Here is a 24,905-nt window from a genome sequence, read left to right on the forward strand (position 1 = left end):
CCACTCACGAGGCTAATGATGGATAGTGTAAAAGTCTCAGTGTACAGAACCTCTCAGAGTAAAAACAAAGACTGTGGGGCAATTGAATCTATCTTAAATGGATTAAGTGCACATAGAAATTGATCCTTGGGCTAGGCAGGCTTTGTTTGACTCAATCTCATGGACATTTTGTAACTGTTATTTACCAGAAGCTGGCTCTATTTGTCTAAAGGCTCAGAGTAAGGAGCAAACTCCAAAAGAATGTTGGTGTCTCCAGAACTAGGGAGTAAGAATAAGAAACAGAGAAAAACTCTTTAAAATCCAGCCCTGGACTCCTCTTCCCTCTCCCCTCCTTTCTCATGTCTCATCCACACCAGACAAACGCCTTTCTTTCTCTTTCTGTCTTTCTCTCCCGACTTGTGAGCCTCTCTCTGCTTTTTGCTGCCAGGCTGGTCTTTTTCCACCTTATCAGCTTAAGCAAGCTTTTACTCTTTTTTTTTCAGGTGTTAGTAAGATGCCCCTACTCTCTGGAGCTTTCCCTACACCATCACCACCACACAGAGTAAATCACTCCCTCATCTGTACATCCTTAGGATGTACATCCTTCCTGTCTTGTAGCATCTTACATGGTTTATCATTGCTTACTGTGTTGTTTTCTCCCCCTATCAAATCCCCAAGTACAGTGCCAGAGACCCAGCATGAGCTCAGTAAATTTCTAGCTAATGCACACAACTTAGATCAGAGGTCCTTTACTCAGGGAGCTACTACTCCATTTATACCAACAGTCTTTAGCCCCACACCAAACCAGACTGGAGCACACAACGCAGAGTTCCACAGTGACTTCTCTGGCTGCAAAGCAATGTAGACTTTACTGAAGATCTCACTGCAGAGACTGAGATAGACACAAGCATTGCACACAACTAAAATCTCTCATTAGATAGGTCTATACTCTCTAAAGTCCTTTTCCCTTCAGGTCACTACTAGGATGTTTTTCTTTTTATCCTAGTTCCCAAACAGCAAATAACATTTTTCAGACTCTCTCTTCACCTAATTCTCCCCCAACAGTAGTCACCAGTTGAACTTTAGTTTTCTTACTTTTGTATTATTTAAAACAAATTCAAATAATCCTCTACTTTTTACCACTCTCTCGAATTGCACACCTGTACCCATCACAGTGCTCACGGAAAATGGGGGACTGTGCTCATCTCATTAAATGGCACATTAACCTCACCTCACCCAGGGCACTTTAGTGCTTTTTTCCCTAAGAAATATAATACTTTCTCCAAGAAAGTATTTGGTGAATGTGGTTGCCCACACTTGGTTATATGAATCTTTAATTACTGGGCTGTCTTAACTGCTGGCTGTTGAGCCATCCCAAATTCTTGGAAATACACAAAGGTTAGACAAAGAAATAAAGTGAGTTAGTGACAGAAGTGGGATTAGAAACCAGTTGACCTGACACTCGTGTGTCTTCTTTCATATCTAGAATATTGGAGGAAATGTAAACTAGATAAACAATGAACGGAAATATTGTCTACCATTTATTTCTATTTTCTCACTGACTGTGCTAGGCATCTCATAAATGTGCACTCTTTATTTCCTCACCATTGCCCTGCGATACAGACATTATCTCCATTTTATAGATGAGGAAACTGGGGCTCAGAGTGGGAGAGTCCCTTGCCTATGTAGGTCTTCCATGCTCTTCTCACTGTGTGCACTGACACAGTACTTCTCAAATCCTAGTTTAAGTGCAGTAGGGAACTAGCTATTTGAATGATTTTTTTGAAAATTAATTTTTATTTGAATTATTTTGGAAAGAATATCACAGTGCTCTGAACTTTCATGCTGAGGTTTGTTTAAAGTCGAGGTGGCAGGAAGTGCTCGGATTGGATTATTGGAGGTTGTCTCAATAGGGATTTAAAAAATGGGACTAAAATGTCCCGTGCATATTTATATACTATGCCATGGGGAAATGGGCCTGCTAAGAAAGTGATGCATTAGAACGGTGCTTCTTTATGCAGTGAAGCCTCGTTCATTATATCACGGGGGTTCCCTGAGGTCACAGGACGTCAAAACGTAATATTTGGTAATGGTGGTTGGAGGACATTTCATTGCAGTTGTGTGATTCCCTGGAGTGAACTCAGAATGTTGCAGCTGGCCTACTGAGGTCACGGTGAAGGGTCTTTGACAAATGGTATGTGGCTTTTCTAGGAACAGTCACCTCCTTGAGTCTTTTCCAGGAAGACTGCTGGTAGGAAAAATCAAAGTGAGGATTATTAATATTTTGCTGATACAGTTCTGTTCCATGTGGGCAACGTAACTCTGCCACTAGATTGTGTGCCTCTGGGACACAGGTACTGGAGCTTATTCGCCTTGATGCTTTCCACTCCCAGCACATTGTTTGTCATTTGCCTTTAATTCAGTTCACCACGCTTGACAGCCGTTGGCAATTCAGTCTGGGAAGACAAGGGAGGGAGAAACACACGTAGCCTTTCAGAAGAGACAATGTTGACCTTACTCTTTAAGACAGGAGTTAATGGGCAAAGAGCAAGTGAGGACAGTCATCTCAGGAAGAGAAAACAGTACGTGACAATGCACTGAGGGTAGGGCAAGAGCATTCTGGGTTTGTACGTGTACCTGAGATGTGGATGCAGAGTTGGTGAGGAGGGCCAGGAGATGATACTGAGGAACTTTCAGAAACTACATCATTAAGAGCCCTTTAAGTCAGCAAACGGAATTAGACTTTATCCTGAAGGCAAGTAGTAGCCACTGGTGAATCTGCCTGCAGAGTGAAGTAAGTCAGAAAGAGAAAAACAAATACCATATGCTAACGCATATATATGGAATCTAAAAAAAAAAAAAAAAAAGGTACTGATGAACCTAGTTGCGGGGGAGGAATAAAGATATAGACATAGAGGATGGACTTGAGGACACGGGGTATGGAGGGGGAAGCTGGGGTGAAGTCAGAGTAGCATCGACATGTATACACTACCGAATGTAAAATAGATAGCTAGTGGGAAGCAGCCGCATAGCACAGGGAGATCAGCTCGGTGCTTTGTGACCACCTCGAGGGGTGGGATAGGGACGGGGGGAGAGAGGCTCAAGAGGGAGGGGATATGGGGACATATGTATGCATGTGGCTGGTTCACTTTGGTGTACAACAGAAACTAACACAGTGTTGTGAAGCAATTATACTCCAATAAAGATCTATTAAAAAAAACTATAAAGAAAAAAGTCAGTTGGAAATCTGACTCTAAACAAAACACAGAGTACCTCAAACTAGTATATGGCAAAGGCTTCATAAACAAAGAAGAAAGACAAGCAGAATAAAGACTGGCAACTTAGGGTACTAAATATCCCTAATAGAAACAGGAAATTCACCGAGATGATCTTATTACATACTTATGAAATCAAGCTTGATCTCACTAGTCACCTAGGGAACACAAAAGAAAACAGTAATAATTCATGCCAACTGATCAACATATTTTAAGGCATTAAAAAAATCTTCTGCTAATAAAGGTGCCTATACAGTGTTGTGGTAAAATCACTACAGCTTTTTGGGGGTGAGTAATTCGGTAGCATCTGTAAACATTTAAAACTTCCAACACCCTTTGAGTTGGCCATCCCACAACTAGCCAGCTATCTAACACGGTTAAAAGCCCAATATGCAAAGATGTATGTATGATGTTCATCATAGCATTTCTTGTAAAAAGCCTAACAGACTAATCTGTTGCTTAGGCTCCTTTCACCTTTCTAGATCCATTCTTAGCCTCTACTGACATCTCATGGGCTCCTGGCCCTCTGGTTTCCAGCAGACACGGGAAGATGGGAGGAGAGAAAGGTTGGGGTATTTATCCCTTATGTTTCCCCTGCTCCCTGCAGGTGCTTGGTCTTAACAGTGGTTGTGTTTCCTTGTTATGACCACGGCTTTACGATAGCCATCTCTCCCCTGCAACCACAGCTCTCGCCAGGTTCTTGTAATTATGTTCTGTTACCTTTCCTCTGCAGGCCTTGGGGTTTAACGGCTTCGCTCCCTAAATACTTGCTCATTTCACTCTAACTCAGTTTCTGAGTGTGTCAACAGTCCCCTGCTGGAACTCAAATGAAGAGGACAGGATGAGTTGGAGAGGGTAAAATTGTATACGACAGGTGGGCTGGTCCTTACGGGATTTCCATGTGACCCAACAGAGAGAATGGGGACAAATTCTAGTGATAGCTAAGACAGCAGTTTGTCTAGTTCACAAAGTCAGCCTCTTTCTTGGTTACTTCCAATCTGTTGTCAACTTGCTGTTGTGTAGGACACTGGGATCAGGGAAGGAGGCTCAAAAGACAGGAGAGGTGCTGTCCTGCCCATAAGAAACTTTCAAGGTGACTTAACTTTCCTTAAAGTCACTCATCTCTAGCTTCAGGAATATTTGTTAATTCTCCTAGAGATTCGGGAGCTCACAGAGGCAGTAGAAAGAGCTGGGGGTTATGCATGCCAGCTCTGGGAGCTAGCTTCCTGACTTCACACCCGGGTTCCTCATTGTCTGGCTATGTGATCTTAGCAAGTTGCCTAACCTTCCCAGGCCTGACTTCCCTCATTTGTGTAGTGGGGATACTACTAGTACCTCTCGAATTTAGTAGTTATAACGAGTAAATGAGTTACTAGATATGAATATCTTACAACCCTGCCCAGTGCACGTGTAGGGGTTTGATAAATATGGCCAGTTGTCATTATCTACTCATGTCGTATACAGAATGGACACAGAGTCCAGCTACAAAGACAAAAAGGAGCAAATGAAAATGGTGATGACCTCACTCTGCTTATGCATGTGGTTTGGAACCCAGAAATCATATAGAAAGAGAACATGTGGAAACCATTATCCAGACAGTCTCATTTCCTTTTTTGATAGGGTTACTAGACTGATAGATTGGGGATGGTTTTGGAAGTAGAGAGTCTTGATTTTTGAAAAGCACTTGACAGGATTCTCCCCTGGCCCAGTTCAAATTCCTCCCTTTCCGGGAAGCTCCCAGAGCACCTGCAATGGGATTATCCTCTCGCTACTTTAAATGCTGGCAGTCCTGTGATCTTCTCCTTTGCAGCAGAGAGGCCAGTTTGCCGTTTGACAGAGTTCACGACAGTCTCCTAGACTGAGCTGCCGGAGATCAGTGTTCTCCGTCTTAGGAAGCTGGCAGACGACACAGGGTAGCATAAACGCCCTGGACTTTGCAGTCAGACCAACAAGAATTCAAGCACTGGTTCTGCCTCTTACCAGTGGGGTGTGCTCGAACAGTTACTTTCTTTGAGTTTCCATTTCTTCATCTGTGAACCTGAGCTAGTGATATCATCCTTGTGTCACAGATACCATTTATTACACTCATTCTGTTTGAGGTAAAGCCTCACGTCACTCAAAGGTACTCCCAAGTATATAATACAATATTGTAAGTGGAAGTCTATACTCTGACTAACATCTCTTTATTTCCCTCATCTCCCAGCCCCTGATAACTACCATTCTACTCTGTCTCTGAGAGTTCAGCCTTTTTGGATTCCACACATAAGTGGTATCATACTATTTGTCTTCCTCTGTCTGAATTATTTTACTTTGTGTAATGCCCTCAAATTTTGTCTAAGTTGTTGCAAATGGCAGGATTTCCTTCTGTCTCATGGCTGAATAATATTCAATTGTGTGTATATATGTGTGTGTGTGTGTGTGTATATATATATATATATATATATATAGTATCTTTATCCATTCATCTATTGATGGACACGTAGGTTGTTTCCATGTCTTGGCTATTGTGAATAATGCTGCAACAAACATGGGAGTGCAGATACCTCTTCAAGATCCTGTTTTCATATCCTTTGGATATACACCCAGAAGTGGGATTGCTGGATCATATGGTAGTTCTATCTCCAATTTTTTAAAGTACCTGTACTGTTTTCCATCGTGGCTGAACCAATTTACCTGCCCACTAACAGTGCATTGGGCTCCCTCATCTCCACACGGGTGTACTTGAAAGTCGCTAAGTGAGTAGATCTTAAATGTTCTTACCACAAAATAGAAGTGTTAATTAGGTGACACGATGGAAATACTAGCTAATGCTACAGTGGTCATCACTTTGCATTATATAAGTGTAACAAATCAACATGTTGTACACCTTAAACTTACACAACATCAGTTATATCAGTAATATCTCAATAAAGCTGGAAAAAAAAGATAGTACCATTATTTCCTAGTTACAGAGATGAATACATTGAGACCCAGAAAGGTGTCCAACAGAAGCTCATCCAAGCTACAGAACTAGTAAGTGGTCCAGTTAGAATCTAGCCCCAGGCAGTTGAAACCAATATTGCTAACCATTGCACTACACAGCTTCACAGATGAGCAGTGCCTGGCTTATCACAGATGCTTTGTGCCACTGTCTGTTGAACAAAGGTTTACTAAGCTCCTAAAGTGTGCCTGGTATTAGATTTTGGGCATAAAGTAGTGATGCAGGCCTGATCTCAAAGACATTACCCTCTAATGTAGAATACAGACAATACAATAGTCAAATAAAAAAATAAAGAAGTACCTACACTTGTAATTAGTGCTCTGAAGGAAATAAACAGGGTGATGAAATAGAGAAGCCTGGGATAGTAGAGAAGACCTAGTGCAATACCTTTGCCCCGGTAAGGACGCAAAATATTTATTAACTTTAAATAGGCCTGGAAAGGAATAATGGGAGGCTGCTGTGAAACGCAAGGTAGATTTACAACCGGTTAACTAACCCTTTCCAAAGGCCGCTCATCAGTACACTGCTGTCAGTTTGGAGAGAGTGCTAACTCTGTCCAGGTCCTGAATCATTTAAAAAATGATATCCAGTTTAATACCTTCCAGAAGGTATTAAATTATGAGATTGGATTTTGAAATACGGGAAGTTTTAGTCAGATAGAGTGGAAATGATAGTGAAATGCCTGCTTTTTTTTGCAAAATAATATGGAAGTCATTCATTGTAAACATCCACAAACACTGTATTTTAAACTGAGAAACCCCAGTGTTTCCAAACCTTACCTTCTGTGTTACGTCTACATATTTCGGTGATTAGCTAAGAACAAACAAAATCATCCTGACTAGCTGAGTCTCCCTTATGGAGCCTCTATATTGGTTCCAGGGTAGGTAAAATGTTCCAAGTGCTTTCAGCAAATCATTTCTCATCCACACACAAAGGAATTTATGAAGAAGAAAGGACTCAGTGTTCTATGTCATATGACAGTCATCTTAAACATCTCCCCTACTGTAGTATATGCACTACTGGCACCTTTCAGTTGTCCATCTTTTTATCCTGGTCCCAGCTCCTCAGGCTCTGAATTCCTGGATGAGAATGTTATCTTGATCAGAAATGGTCTCAGAAATCTGACACCAGCTGATAACTTACGCAGGCATCAAATACTGATTCCAATTAAAGTTAGTGGGTCTTGCTGGGTTCTAAATGTGCACCAGGATGAGTGAATTTAGAAAATTAACTTCTATTGGCAGATAAACTCTCCACATATTTCTTTTAAATGACAGTGTTTGTTTCAGAATTGAGTATCTGAAATGCTGTAGAGTGGATATTACCAAAAGAGAAGAAAAAGGGGGATGGCCATGTAACAACAGCATAAGGGAGAAGAAAGACTGGGGGAGTCGGGAGTGGGGGGCTGAACAGACCTATTTGTCAGAGCTGGCTCTGTCACTGAATGGTTGTGCATTTCAGACAAGTCCTTTATACATTCTGGGCCTCTTATATACTCAAAGTCTCAAGTTCTTTCTTTGAAAAATAAGAATATGGAACTACATAAGAGGTGGCATTCTGGGTACATAGAAAAAACCTGACCTGCAGACTTCTGTGTTATGGCTTCTGTTTTTTGGGTGGTTTTGATTAATTTTTTTCTTTTGAGTTTTTTGATAACTATTTTTGGATAAAATTTCTATCTTATAGAAACGTTGCAAGGAAAGCACAAGAGACTCCCAAATATGAGACTCACCAATGGTTATGTTATCTCTGATCCATTTGAGAGTAAGCTGGGGCCTTCATGCTCCTTTACTCTAAATATTTCAGTGTATTTCCTCAGAACAAGGAAAGCATGTCCATAACCACAGTACACTTATCCAAATCTTTTGCTCTGTTCTTGTCATACAAATTACATCTTCAACTTGGCTTCTTTTCCTTTTGACAGAATCGCATTATTTTATGAGCAATTTCTCTACTTTTTAGCACAATATGAAATTCCAGGCTTCTGCTTTACCATGAATATGAGTTTTGTTTAGACTTGTTTGTCCTTTTAAAAATGCATTTCTCATATAAGGGCAGGTTGCTCATTTCTTTTGAAAAATAATAATATATTTTATTACTGGGTCTGAGCTTTCATGGTTTTCAGCTGGAAGCAATTGACCCATTGAGATAAGGCCTTACTAGTTTCCCTTTTTAGTGATAACTCACTCCCAGTGATAACTCCTCTGGCTCATATCACTCATTACCTGCCTAGTCTCCTGCCTGGTGTTTAAGTTTTGCAACATCTCTATAGGACAACCATATAGTTTAACATCCAAACTAGGAAACTTTTGACAGTAAAAAGGACTACAATTAATAATTACCCAAGAGAGCAATACTGATACTTTCTACCTTAACATTATATATGGATAGGGTCCTACCTCCCGTTGATTCCTAACTGAAAATGGAAAATGAATGCTGGAATCTGAGTGATACCTTACTGAGAAGTTTTCTGAATAACAAAAATGAAGAGACCTCTCTACAGACATTCTGAGAGCACAGAATGCTGAGTTTCCTGTTTTGATCTCAAGGATCATTACGGAGACAAGCAGATATCTCACTCTTTCAGCATGGCAAAATTAGTGTTAAGGGAGCCAGCTTCTTGAAGCAGGCTAAACCTCACCTTGCCCTGCACAATAAGTTCCTGTTGCCTAGGTCTGGGCTTAAGAGTAGATCCAGTTCTTTGCCACTGATGGAGCTTTTTTGCTCCACTTCAGAAATCCAGAATATAAGGACATTCTCCTTTTGGGGACAGAAAAGCTGAGATTCAAAAAGGAAAAATAATTCCCACTTGCTTACTTACTCCTCGACAAACCTTCTTTACTTAGCTTTCAGGTCACCGTATTATCTTAGTTTTTCTCCTAACCCATTGTTCCCTTTTAGTATCCTTTGTTGGTTCCCATTGTTCTGCCTCATATCTTAAGCTACACCCCCCACCCTGACTCTACCAAGACTCAGTTCTTGGTTCTTTTGTTTTATTTACATTCTGGTGATATCTTCTGGTATTTTATCTTTCAATATTTAAAGGTGATATCACCTATAATCCAATGACCCACAAATTTATTTCCAGCTCAGTCTTTTCCCATGAACTTGATTTGTATATGCAACTGCTATCTCAACATCTTCATTTAGAATTGTAATAAACAAATTTAACATACTTAAAATTTTACTTATAGTCTCTAATCTTGACATTTATATCTTTCACATGTCAGCTGATGGCAATTCCATCCTTCCAGATCTCAGGCCAAAATAAGAAGAATCATATTTCCCTCCCATCCCAAATCTTAACTGCAGAAATTCTTCTGGCTCCACCTTAAAAATATATCCAAAATATGAACACTTCTTGTCAATGTAACTGCCATGATTTTTGCCCAAATCACAGCAATCTCTCACCTGAATCACTGTCATAGCTGTCAATAAATTCAACAACTTGGATGAAATGAATGAATTTCTTGCAAGACAGAAAATTTCAGACTTACTCAAGAAGAAATTATCTCAACAGTCCCATATCTATTAAAGTAACTGAACAAGTTCTTTAAAACTTGTTCACAAAGAAAACTCCACCCTTAGATTGTTTTAATTACGGAAATCTCACCAAAATATTCCAGAAAATTTAAAAGGAGAGGATACTTCCCAGCTCAATCAATGAGGCAAAAATTACACAAGTACCAAAGTCAGACAAAGACATTGCAAGAAAGGAAAACCATAGAACAATATCTCTCATGAAATAGACGCAACATTCTTAATAAAATTTTAGCAAATCAAATCCATCAATATATGAAAATGATAATACACCGTGGTCAACTGGGGTTTATACCAGGAATTCAAGGCTGGCTCTATATTCAATAGATAAGAATGAGCAATTGACAAACTGCAAAGTTAATCCTGATGACAATCTTTCAGCAAACAAAAAATAGAAGTAAATTTCTCAACCTGATAAAGGACATCTACCAAAAATCTATATTTAAGGTCATACTTAGTCACAAGAGAATGAATGTTTTCCTTCTAAGATCAGGAATAAGGGAAGGCTATCTGCTCTCAGCCCTTCTTTTAACCTTGTACTGGTGGTGGTTGTAGACAGTGTGATGAGGAAAGAAAATAAATAAAAGTTACCTAAATTGGAATAGAAGAAATGAAATTGTCTTTAATCATAAATAACATAATCACCTTTCTAGAAAATCAAATGGAATCTATAAAAAAATCTATAATGAAATCAATTTATAAAAATAAATGTATTTTTGTATATTGGCAACAAACAATTAGAAATTGAAATTAAAATTATCATTTATAATACATAAAAAATAGACACTTTCAGGGATAAATCTGACGAAAGACATTCAAGACAAAGTACACTGAAAACTACAAAAAACTGTTGAGATAAATTCAAGAAGACCTAAATAAATGTGGATATAGTTAATACTTATTGATCAAATGATATCCACGAGTTAAGATACCGATGATCCCTAAATTGATCTATATATTTAAAGCAATTCTAATCAAAATCCCATCATGCTTCTTTCTTATAGAAATTGACAAACTAATTCGAAAATTATAAGGAAATGCAGAGGACCTAGAAGACCTAGAATAGCCAAAATAACTTTGAAAGAGAACGAATTTGGACGAATTATGCTGCCTGACCTCATGATTTATTATAAAGCTACATTATTTCAGACAATGTGGTACTGCCATCAAAATAGACAAATAGATCAATGGAACAGAACGAGTCCAAAACTATGCCCAAACATATGATAAACAGATTTTTAACAAAATTGCAAAAGCAATTGAAAGGAGAACTAGTAATTTTTTCAACAAAGGCCCTATAAAAATTAGATATGGGTATGCAAAAAAATTAACTTTGATGCACATCTCATAGCATGTACCAAAATTAACTCACAATGTATCATACATCTACATATAAGTCCGAAAGGTATAAAATTTCTAGTAGAAAACATAAAAGAAAATCTTTGCAGTCTCAGGTTACACAAGGATTTCTTAGATACAAGAGAATAAAAGGAAAAAATGGATAAATTGAATTTCATCAAGTTAATAAGTTCTGTTCTTTGAAAGGCATTGTTAAGAGAATGAAAAGACAAAATGTGGACTTCCAGAAAATAACTGCAAATCATATATATGATAAGGGATTTTTCCCATATTGTGTAACAACCTTTCAAAGACTCAAATAATAGGAAAACAAAGCACCCAATTAAAAAAAAAAACAAAAAACAACGGTGTTGAAAGATAGTTTTATCAAAGAAAGTATACATCTGGTAAATAAATATACAAAAATATGCTCACTATTATTAGTCCTGAAAGAAAGGGAAAGTAAAACCACATTGAGGTATTGGTTTCCCCACTATCTAAAAGCAGCACATTCCTGGGAAACCATTCCTAAGCCAAAATGGCATTAAGCAAAGAGTATCCCCTGCTTTCTGAAAGCTGGAGTTAAGCCACTTTGCTTTTTTGAAAGACCTATGTCAGTATGGTAATTCTGTAAAAGGGAAAATCCTACTTGAATTTCTTTCAGTTCGTGAAAACAGGCACTAATATAGGTCTTTTGTAAAAGCAAAGTGGCATTACTCAAACTTTCAGAAAGCAGAGGATACATAACTATACCTGTTACAATGACTAAAATTAAAACCACTGACCATACCAAACCCAGTGTTGACAATAACATGGGATAACTTTCATACCCTTGTAGTGAAAAGGCAGAATAGCACTTCCGCTTTAGAAAACAGTTCATCAATTTCTTAAAAATTTAAACATACATCACCTATCATATGACCTACCCATTCCACTCCTAGGTATTATCCAAGAGAAGGGAAAGCATATGCACATACAAAGGCTTGTATCAAAATATTCTTAGTAGCTGTATTTGTAATGGTCAAAAATAGAAACAATCCACATATTAATCAAAGGGTAAATAGATAAACAAATTATGGCATCACCATGTTACAGAATATTACTTAGGAATATAAAGGAATAAACTACTGACGCACTCTGATATAAGAATAAATCTTAAAATAGTCATATTGAGTGAAATAAATAAGGCAAAAACCCAGCATGTACTGTAGGAGTCCATTTGTATAATTCTTAAGACAACACAGGCTAATGTATCATGACAGAAAACAGATGTATGGGGGTAGGGAGAGGAAGGGGATGGGCAAGAGGGAGGGATTACAAGGCGATGCTAGAAAACTTGTGGGAGATGATTATATATTTTCATTATCTTGACTGTGGTGATGGTTTTACAGTTGCATACGTATGTTAGAACTTGCGAAATAGTACAATTTCAATATGTGAAGCTTATTATAGTCAAATTCACCTCAACAAAGTTGTTAAAATATACATCAATAAATTTGACTAAATAAAAGCAACAAACTGCAAGCAATAAGTATAATAGATGTCCAAGACATCAAAATGTAAATAACAGAACACACCTGAAAGTAAATTAAACCTAAATAAATGGAAAGACACACTATATTCATGAATCAGAAGGCTTAAGTGTTCAGATACAAGTTTTCCCCAAGTTGACTTATAGACTCATTGAACAGACCTGAAGACTTACGGACTTTATAAGGGACTTCTATGAATCAGTATGGGAAAGGCAGAGAAAGCAATAGGTAAATAAGCAAAATATTTGAACAGCACTTGATGAAAAGAGAATAAAATATACATATGAAAATGTGCACAATTTCACCCATTCTCAGAGAAATGAAAATCAAAACCACAAGATTCCTCTACACAACCAATATATTGCCAAAGTAAAAGAACAGACACTAACAAAGTGGACATTGGACAGGACTTAACCTTGGTATTCTTGAAACTTTGGGTCATATAATCATTTATTGTCGGGGGCTGTCCTGTGCACTGCAGGATGTTTAGCAGAATCCCCGGCCTCCACCCACTAGATGCCAGCAGCACTCACCCCTTCACCCCCTCCACACTTCCAGGTATGACAACCAAAAATGTTTAGCTAGAAAGGAGGGTGGGAGTGAAACTATTTAATGGACATTTTGCTGACCTGAGCTATATTGGAATTTGTTAGCCAGAAATAGTGGAAACAAATTTGCGACGGCAAATAATGGGGCCATTGGGGCAGTGTCTGTCACATGAATGAAATAATGCAAGTTTTAAAAAGATAAACATAAATGCCTAGAAAAAATACTGGAAACACATGGCAAAATATTGAGTGGCTATAATTGAATGGAAACATAAAGGTTATTTTCCACCTTTGTCTGTATGTACATTATTAGAATTGAATACATACATACATACATATACATATATATATTCATATATATAATTTGCACTTTGTATGAAAAACTCATTTTAAGAAAATAAATTAAAGCAAAACACAGCTAAATATGATTCTGTGATAACTTATTTGTCAATATTCCTCTCTGTCCAGTAGAGGAAATTGGTACCTATGAAGCATTTTAAAAAATTGATCTCTACCAAAAACGTCAGCCAGTATACACAGATATAACAGAAAATGAATATAACAGAAAATGAGCCCATTTGTAAAAAGCCATTGACATTCAGGGCTGGGTCACAGATGGCTGATTATTTTATCTATCCAGACGGGTTCATGTTTTAGAAACCCAATACTGAAAAGTAAGAAAATTCTTGGAGTTAATGATTAGGTGTAATAATAACATCATCATATGTTTGACCTTATCAAAACTAATTCCTTAAGCCTTGCTTGCTGAGATGGGTTATTCAGATGTGACTCTTCCCACTTGAAAATGGCACAGAGGGCCAAAGGGCTGATATAAAACCACCCTAGTAGATGCAGTGATAAGATCAAGAATTCATGACATGACCAAGACTAGTGTATTGTCAGCCTATGGATAGATTAGAAGCAGAACTTTCCTGGACACATTCTCCTGAAATATGATAGTACATAACTGACTGTGCTCTTACTCTATTGCTGGTATTGTTCTAAGCGCTTAAGATATACAAACTCATTAGATAACCACATCAACACATGGCTTAAATTATTATATACCTACTTTATTGATGAGGAAGATGAAGTGCACAGAAGTTGAGGAATTTTCCCAAGGACACTTAGCTAACAGGTGGCAGAACTGGAATTCAAGCCCAGATGTTATGACTCCAGAGCCAGCCCTCTTTAAGTACAGCAGGTTCTTGCCTCCCAAACGACCTCATTTTATTTCTTTCTTTCTTTTTAATTTTATTGAAGTATATTTGATTTACAGCGTTGTGTTAATTTCTGCTGTACAGCAAAGCGACACAGTTATTCATATATATGTTCTTTTTCATATTTTTTCCACTATGGTTTACCACAGGATATTAACTATTGTTCCCTGTGCTATACAGTAGGACCTTGTTGTTTATCCATCCTATATATATTATACTAGTTTGCATCTGCTAATCCCAAACTCCCAATCCTTCCGTTCTCAATCCCCTCTCCCCCTTGGCAACCACAAGTCTATTCTCTATGTCTGTGAGTTTGTTTCTGTTTTGTAGGTATGATATGTTCATTTGTGCAAACGACCTCATTTTAAAACAGTGCTATTTAATATATATTTTGAGACATAAAGACAAGACAGTCATAAAGCATCTCCTTTTTGTATGTACTTGCTTGTCTGATAGTAGATAGTAGGCAAGTGTATGCTAAAAAACAAACAGCTTGCTCTCCACTCAAGGGGACAAGTACCCCCGGTTGCATTTCTCCTGAGAGATCTCCTATTTTCACAAAAGCTCTATATTCTCTCTCTATGTTCTTATAGTTGTTCATAATAATGCTAATCAGTATGGAGTGTCTATGTATTCATGCAGTTCCTCCAATAGTCCTTACAGAGTTTGCATTGCTTTCCATGTTTTTCAATTGAGGAAGGTGAAGAAACATAGATACTTTTCCCAAAGCTGAACATCTTTAAGTGGGAGATTCTGGATTCAACCCAGATCAGTGTTATTTTTAAAAATGCCCCTACAGAAAAAACAAAAGGAGATGCACCACTTTCTCTCGAATTTAGCACCTCTGTTAAATGAAGAACTGCAACCTCTCCACAACGTCTCCTGTTCCCTCAAAATATAAGCAAACAGCAACAACATTAATGACCATCCCATGATGGTCATCCCATCCTATACACCATCTTTAAAAGTCTTGTTCTTTTAATTTTTCAGGGGGTAGCGAGAAAGATATCAACAGCCTGCCATCTTCTGCCCCGACAGAGTCATAGTTAATCTGTTTCAGTCAAACTCCAATCCTAACACCTTGTCATGCATTCGAGATTTCTTATAATGGCCACCAGGAATGGGTTTACAAAGGGTAAGGGAACATGGTGAATTGTATGCAGTACAATATTTGTCTGTTTTTTAATGGTTAATTTCTATTTTATTTTGAGATAATTTTAGACTTACAGAGGAGTTGCAAAAACAGTATAGACCTCATAAATCCTTCACTCAGCTTCCCCCTTATATTAGTATCTTACATTAACAGAAGATATTGCCCAAACTAAGAAATCAACCTTGGTATAACACTATTCACTAAAGTAGAGAGCTTACTGACGTCACCAGTTTTTACACTAATGTTCTTTTTCTGTTCTAGGATCCAATCCGGAATTCCACACCACATTTAGTTTTTCTGTCTCTATAGACACCTCCAATCTTGACAATTTCTCAGTTTTTGCTCATCTTTTATGACTTTAATACTTTTGAAGAGTAATGGTCAGTTATTTTGTGGAACATCCCTCAGTGCGGATTTTCTTATATTTTCTTTTGATTATATTCAGATTTTGTCTTACTTCCCACTAAGGAAACCCTAAAGGTGATTTGCCCCTTTTCAGTGTACATGTCTTTCACTGTTTGTTTGGATTTATTCCTACGTACTCTACTCTTCTGGATGCCATTATATGTAATTTCAAGGAAAATTTCTGGCCCTTTCCAGGAAAAAGAGGGGACAGAAGCATTTTTGTTTTTAATAAGTCTCCCAAGCTTTGAGCGAGATTTATCTCTAACCATGCAAGCCGGATCTGATGAAATTTCCATCTTGTGAGACTTTCCTCAGACAGCACTACTGCACGCAAAGGAATGCACACGGTTCAGACTCTATGCATTCTCACTGCATCATATTAGGAGGTACCATGTCAATACGTATTACTGGTTATGTTAACCTTGATCATTTGGTAAGGTGAGGATGACAGAATTATCCCCCATAAACTTAGTAGCTTCACTTTATAATCATGTAATATATTGGTGCAAATATTCCATTTTGACATTGTGCAAATATCCCATTTCTGTTTAACATTCTATGACCCATTTTAGCAACCTTTGATGGATCTTGCCTGTAGCAATTATTGCTGTGGTGTTCTAATGGTTATTTTCTATTTCTTGCCTTCCCTCTCCATTTACTAATTGGAATTCTTCTGTAAGGGATTGTGTATTTTTCTATGTCTATTTATCTGAAATCTGGAAAACTGGGTCCTTTTTTTCCCCCTTTGGAGGACTTTCAAAGGGAAAAAAAATGACCTTAAAAAATAGTTTTTAAAGCTACCCCTTGGCAACGAGAACTAATTTCAAGGAAAGTGTCCAGCCCTTTCTAGGAAAAAGAGGGGACTGAAACATTTTTGTTTCTACTAAACGTTCCAGACCTTGAGTGAGATCTACCTCTAGTCATGCAGGCAGGATCTGATAAAATGTTCTCTCTTCTAGGCTTTCCTCAGACGCCTCTAGTGGTAGCAGAGGAACACACAGAATTTAGACCTGCAGTTCCCTTACAGCAATTTCCCTCCTCTTCCTACCTTCCTCTTATGCTTGGGAGCCAAACCTTGCCCAGTTATACTGGTGAACTCAAGAATCATTATCTTTGAGTCCAGAGGTAAACCCATGTACCGAGGTCAATTAATCTATGACAAAGGAGGCACGAATATACAATGGAGAAAAGACAGTCTCTTCAGCAAGTGGTGTTGGGAAAGCTGGACAGCTACACGTAAATCAATTAAATTAGAACACTTACCCACACCATATACAAAAATAAACTGAAAATGGTCTAAAGACTTAAATATCAGACATGACACCATAAAACCCCTAGAAGAGAACACAGGCAAAACATTCTCTGACATAAACTGTAGCAATCTTTTCTTGGATCAGTCTCCCAAGGCAAAAGAAATAAAAGCAAAACTAAACACGGGGGACCTAATCAAACTTAAAAGCTTTTACATACCAAAGGAAACTATCAACAAAATGAAAAGACAAACTACAGAACGGGAGAAAATATTTGCACATCATGTGACCAACAAGAGTTTAATAACCAAAATATACAAACAACTCATACAACTCAATATCGATAAAGCAAACAACTCAATCAAAAAATGCGCAGAAGAGGCTTCCGGGAAGATGGCAGAAGAGTAAGACGCAGAGATCGCCTTCCTCCCCACAGATACACCAGAAATACAACTACACGTGGAACAACTCCTACAGAACACCCACTGAACGCTGGCAGAAGACCTCAGACCTCCCAAAAGGCAACAAACCCCCCACGTACCAGGGTAGGGCAAAAGAAAAAAGAAAAAACAGAGACAAAAGAATAGGGACGGGACCCGCACCAGTGGGAGGGAGCCGTGAAGGAGGAAAGCTTTCCACACACTAGGAAGCCCCTTCGTGGGTGGAGGCTGCGGGCGGCGGAGGGGGGAAGCTTCGGAGCCGCGGAAGAGAGCACAGCAACAGGGGTGCGGAGGGCAAAGCGGAGAGATTCCCGCACAGAGGATCAGGGCCGAACGGCACTCACCAGTCCGAGAGGCTTGTCTGCTCACTCGCCGGGGCGGGCGGGTCCTGGAGTTGAGGCTCGGGCTTCGGTCGGAGCGCCGGGAGAGGACTGGGGTTGGCGGCGTGAACACAGACTGCAGGGAGTTAGTCCGCCACGGCTGGCCGGGAGGGAGTCCGGGGAAAAGTCTGGAGCTGCCGAAGAGGCAAGAGACTTTTTCTTCCCTCTTTGTTTCCTGGTGCGCGAGGAGAGGGGATTAAGAGCGCTGCTTAAAGGAGCTCCAGAGACGGGCGTGAGCCGCGGCTAAACGCGCGGACCCCAGAGACGGGCATGAGACGCTAAGGCTGCTGCTGCCGCAACCAGGAAGCCTGTGTGCGAGCACAGGTCACTATCCACACCCCCCTCGCGGGGACCCTGTGCAGCCCGCCACTGCCAGGGCCTCGTGATCCAGGAACAACTTCCCCGGGAGAATGCACGTCGCGCCGCAGGCTCGTGCAACGTCACGCCGCCTCTGACGCCGCATGCTCGCCCCGCCCTCCGTGCCCCTCCCTCCCCCACGGCCTGAGTGAGCCACAGCCCCCGAATCAGCGGCTGCTTTAACCCCGTCCTGTCTGAGCGAAGAACAGACGCCCTTCTGCGACCTACACACAGAGGCGGGGCCAAATCCAAAGCTGAAACCCGGGAGCTGTGCGAACAAAGAAGAGAAAGGGAAATCTCTCCCAGCAGCCTCAGGAGCGGCGGATTAAATCTCCACAATCAACTTGATGTACCTGCATCTGTGGAATACCTGAATAGACAACGAATCACCCCAAATTAAGGAGGTGGACTTTCACAGCAAGATTTATAATTTTGTTCCCCTTTTCCTCTTTTTGGGAGTGTGTATGTGTATGCTTCTGTGTGAGATTTTGTCTGTATAGCTTTGCTTCCACCATTTGTCCTAGGGTTCTATACGTCCGGTTTTTTTTTTTCTCTTAATAATTATTTTTTTATTTTAATAACTTTATTATATTTTATCTTACTTTATTTTACTTTATCTTCTTTCTTTTTTTCCTTCCTTCCCTCCTTCCTTCCTTCCTTCCTCCCTCCCTCCCTCCCTCCCTCTCTCCCTCCTTTCTTTCTTTCTCTCTTTCTACTTCTACTAATTCTTTCTTTCTACTTTTTCTCCCTTTTATTCTGAGCCATGTGGATGAAAGGCTCTTGGTGCTACAGCCAGGAGTCAGTGCTGTGCCTCTGAGATGGGAGAGCCAACTTCAGGACACTGGTCCACAAGAGACCTCCCAGCTCCACATAATATTAAATGGCAAAAATCTCCCAGAGATCTCCATCTCAACACCAGCACCCAGCTTCACTCAACGACCAGCAAGCTACAGTGCTGGACATCTATGCCAAACAACAAGCAAGACAGGAACACAACCCCACCCATTAGCAGAGAGGCTGCCTAAAATCATAACAAGTCCACAGACACCCCAAAACAAACCACCAGATGTGGACCTGCCCACCAGAAAGACAAGATCCAGCCTCATCCACCAGAACACAGGCACTAGTCCCCTCCACCAGGAAGCCTACACAACCCACTGAACCAACCTTAGCCACTTGGGACAGACACCAAAAACAAAGGGAACTACGAACCTGCAGCCTGCAAAAAGGAGACCCCAAACACAGTAAGATAAGCAAAATGCGAAGACAGAAAAACACACAGCAGATGAAGGAGCAAGATAAAAACCCACCAGACCTAACAAATGAAGAGAAAATAGGCAGTCTACCTGAAAAAGAATTCAGAATAATGATAGTAAAGATGATCCAAAATCTTGGAAATAGAATAGACAAAATGCAAGAAACATTTAACAAGGACGTAGAAGAACTACAGATGAAACAAACAACGATGAACAACACAATAAATGAAATTAAAAATACTCTAAATGGGATCAATAGCAGAATAACTGAGGCAGAAGAACGGATAAGTGACCTGGAAGATAAAATAGTGGAAATAACTACTGGAGAGCAGAATAAAGAAAAAAGAATGAAAAGAACTGAGGACAGTCTCAGAGACCTCTGGGACAACGTTAAATGCACCAACATTCGAATTATAGGGGTTCCAGAAGAAGAAGAGAAAAAGAAAGGGACTGAGAAAATATTTGAAGAGATTATAGTTGAAAACTTCCCTAATATGGGAAAGGAAATAGTTAATCAAGTCCAGGAAGCACAGAGAGTCCCATACAGGATAAATCCAAGGAGAAATATGCCAAGACACATATTAATCAAACTGTCAAAAATTAAATACAAAGAAAACATATTAAAAGCAGCAAGGGAAAAATAACACACAAGGGAATCCCCATAAGGTTAACAGCTGATCTTTCAGCAGAAACTCTGCAAGGCAGAAGGGAGTGGCAGGACATACTTAAAGTGATGAAGGAGAAAAACCTGCAACCAAGATTACTCTACCCAGCAAGGTTCTCATTCAGATTTGATGGAGAAATTAAAACCTTTAAAGACAAGCAAAACCTGAGAGAGTTCACCACCACCAAACCAGCTTTACAACAAATGCTACAGGAACTTCTCTAGACAAGAAACACAAGAGAAGGAAAAGACCTACAATAACGAACCCAAAACAATTTAGAAAATGGGAATAGGAACATACATATCGATAATTACCTTAAATGTAAATGGACTAAATGCTCCCACCAAAAGACACAGATTGGCTGAATGGATACAAAAACAAGACCCATATATTTGCTGTCTACAAGAGACCCACTTCAGACCTAGAGACACATACAGACTGAAAGTAAGGGGATGGAAAAAGATATTTCATGCAAATGGAAACCAAAAGAAAGCTGGAGTAGCAATTCTCATATCAGACAAAATATACTTTAAAATAAAGACTATTCGAAGAGACAGAGAAGGACACTACATAATGATTGAGGGATCGATCCAAGAAGAAGATATAACAATTGTAAATATTTATGCACCCAACATAGGAGCACCTCAATACATAAGGCAAATACTAACAGCCATAAAAGGGGAAATCGATAGTAACACATTCATAGTAAGGGACTTTAACACCCCACTTTCACCAATGGACAGATCATCCAAAATGAAAATAAATAAGGAAACACAAGCTTTAAATGATACATTAAACAAGATGGACTTAATTGATATTTATAGGACATTCCATCCAAAAACAACAGAATACACATTTTTCTCAAGTGCTCATGGAACATTCTCCAGGATAGATCATATCTTGGGTCACAAATCAAGCCTTGGTAAATTTAAGAATATTGAAATTGTATCAAGTATCTTTTCCGACCACAACACTATGAGACTAGATATCAATTACAGGAAAAGATCTGTAAAAAATACAAACACATGGAGGCTAAACAATACACTACTTAATAACAAAGTGATCACTGAAGAAATCAAAGAGGAAATAAAAAAATACCTAGAAACAAATGACAATGGAGACACGATGACCCAAAATCTATGGGATGCAGCATAAGCAGTTCTAAGAGGGGTTTATAGCAATACAATCCTACCTTAAGAAAGAGGAAACATCTCAAATAAACAACCTAACCTTGCACCTAAAGCAATTAGAGAAAGAAGAACAAAAAAACCCCAAAGTTAGCAGAAGGAAAGAAATCATAAAAATCAAATCAGAAATAAATGAAAAAGAAATGAAGGAAACGATAGCAAAGATCAATAAAACTAAACTCTGGTTCTTTGAGAAGATAAACAAAATTGATAAACCATTCGCCAGACTCATCAAGAAAAAAAGGGAGAAGACTCAGATCAATAGAATTAGAAATGAAAAAGGAGAAGTAACAACTGACACTGCAGAAATACAAAAGATCATGAGAGATTACTACAAGAAACTCTATGCCAATAAAATGGACAACCTGGAAGAAATGGACAAATTCTTAGAAATGCACAACCTGCCAAGACTGAATCAGGAAGAAATAGAAAATATGAACAGACAATCACAAGCACTGAAATTGAGACTGTGATTAAAAATCTTCCAACAAACAGAAGCCCAGGACCAGATGGCTTCACAGGCGAATTCTATCAAACATTTAGAGAAGAGCTAACACCTATCCTTCTCAAACTCTTCCAAAATATAGAAGAGGGAGGAACACTCTCAAACTCGTTCTACGAGGCCACCATCGCCCTGATACCAAAACCAGACAAGGATGTCACAAAGAAAGAAAACTACAGGCCAATATCACTGATGAACATAGATGCAAAAATCCTCAACAAAATACTAGCAAACAGAATCCAACAGCACATTAAATGGATCATACACCATGATCAAGTGGGGTTTATTCCAGGAATGCAAGGATTCTTCAATATACACAAATCAATCAATGTGATACACCATTTTAACAAATTGAAGGACAAAAAACATATGATCATCTCAATAGATGCAGAAAAAGCTTTTGACAAAATTCGACACCCATTTATGATAAAAACCCTGCAGAAAGTAGGCATAGAGGGAACTTTCCTCAACATAATAAAGGCCATATACGACAAACCCACAGCCAACATCATTCTCAATGGTGAACACCTGAAACCATTTCCTGTAAGGTCAGGAACAAGACAAGGTTGTTCACTCTCACCACTCTTATTCAACATAGTTTTGGAAGTTTTAGCCACAGCAATCAGAGAAGAAAAGGAAATAAAAGGAATCCAAATCGGAAAAGAAGAAGTAAAGCTGTCACTGTTTGCAAATGACATGATACTCTACGTAGAGAATCCTAAAGATGCTACCAGAGAACTGCTAGAGCTAATCAATGAATTTGGTAAAGTAGCAGGATACAAAATTAATGCACAGAAATCTCTGGCATTCCTATACACTAATGATGAAAAATCTGAAAGTGAAATCAAGGAAATACTCCCATTTACCACTGCAACAAAAAGAATAAAATACCTAGGAATAAACCTACCTAAGGAGACAAAAGACCTGTATGCAGAAAATTATAAGACACTGATGAAAGAAATTAAAGATGATACAAATAGATGGAGAGATATACCATGTTCTCGGATTGGAAGAATCAACATTGTGAAAATGACTATACTACCCAAAGCAATCTACAGATTTAATGCAATCCCTATCAAACTACCAATGGCATTTTTCACAGAACTAGAACAAAAAATTTCACAATTTGTATGGAAACACAAAAGACCCCAAATAGCCAAAGCAATCTTGAGAACGAAAAACAGAGCTGGAGGAATCAGGCTCCCTGACTTCAGATTATACTACAAAGCTACAGTAATCAAGACAGTATGGTACTGGCACAGAAACAGAAAGATAGATCAATGGAAGAGGACAGAAAGCCCAGAGATAAACCCACACACATATGATCACCTTATCTGTGATAAAGGAGGCAGGAATGTACAGTGGAGAAAGGACAGCCTCTTCAATAAATGGTGCTGGGAAAACTGGACAGCTACATGTAAAAGTATGAGATTAGATCACTCCCTAACACCATACACAAAAGTAAGCTCAAAATGGATTAAATACCTAAATGTAAGGCCAGAAACTATCAAACTCTTAGAGGAAAACATAGCCAGAACACTCTATGACATAAATCACAGCAAGGTCCTTTTTGACCCACCTCCTAGAGAAATGGAAATAAAAACAAAAATAAACAAATGGGACCTAATGAAACTTCAAAGCTTTTGCACAGCAATGGAAACCATAAACAAGACCAAAAGACAACCCTCAGAATGGGAGAAAATATTTGCAAATGAAGCAACTGACAAAGGATTGATCTCCAAAATATACAAGCAGCTCATGCAGCTCAATATCAGAAAAACAAACAACCCAATCCAAAAATGGGCAGAAGACCTGAATAGACATTTCTTCAAAGAAGATATAGACTGCCAACAAACACATGAAAGAATGCTCAACATCACTAATCATTAGAGAAATGCAAATCAAAACTACAATGAGATATCATCTCACACCAGTCAGAATGGCCATCATCAAAAAATCTAGAAACAATAAATGCTGGAGAGGGTGTGGAGAAAAGGGAACCCTGTTGCACTGTTGGTGGGAATGTAATGGATACAGCCATTGTGGAGAACAACAGTATGGAGGTTCCTTAAAAAACTACAAATAGAACTACCATATGACCCAGCAATCCCACTACTGGGCATATACCCTGAGAAAACCATAATTCAAAAAGGGTCATGTACCAAAATGTTCATTGCAGCTCTATTTACAATAGCCCAGAGATGGAAACAACCTAAGTGTCCATCATCAGATGAATGGATAAAGAAGATGTGGCACATATATACAATGGAATATTACTCAGCCATAAAAAGAAATGCAATTGAGCTATTTGTAATGAGGTGGATGGACCTAGAGTCTGTCATACAGAGTGACGTAAGTGAGAAAGAGAAAGACAAATACCATATGCTAACACATATATATGGAATTTAAGAAAAAAATGTCATGAAGAACCTAGGGGTAAGACAGGAATAAAGACACAGACCTACTAGAGAATGGACTTGAGGATATGGGGAGGGGGAAGGGTAAGCTGTGACAAAGCGAGAGAGAGGCATGGACATGTATACACTACCAAACGTAAGGTAGATAGCTAGTGGGAAGCAGCCGCATAGCACAGGAATATCAGCTCGGTGCTTTGTGACCGTCTGGAGGGGTGGGATAGGGAGGGTGGAAGGGAGGGAGACGCAAGAGGGAAGAGATATGGGAACATATGTATATGTATAACTGATTCATTTTGTTACAAAGCAGAAATTAACACACCATTGTAAAGCAATTATACTCCAATAAAGATGTAAAAAAAAAAAAATGGGCAGAAGACCTAAATAGACATTTTTCCAAGGAAGACATACAGGTGGCCAGCAGGCACATGAAAAGATGCTCAACATCACTAATTATTAAAGAAATGTAAATCAAAACCACAAA

This window comes from Delphinapterus leucas, chromosome 6 (genome assembly GCF_059928025.1).
Source record: "Delphinapterus leucas isolate spDelLeu-1000000601 "Yukka" chromosome 6, BTC_Dleu_Yukka2, whole genome shotgun sequence".
NCBI lineage: Eukaryota > Metazoa > Chordata > Mammalia > Artiodactyla > Monodontidae > Delphinapterus > Delphinapterus leucas.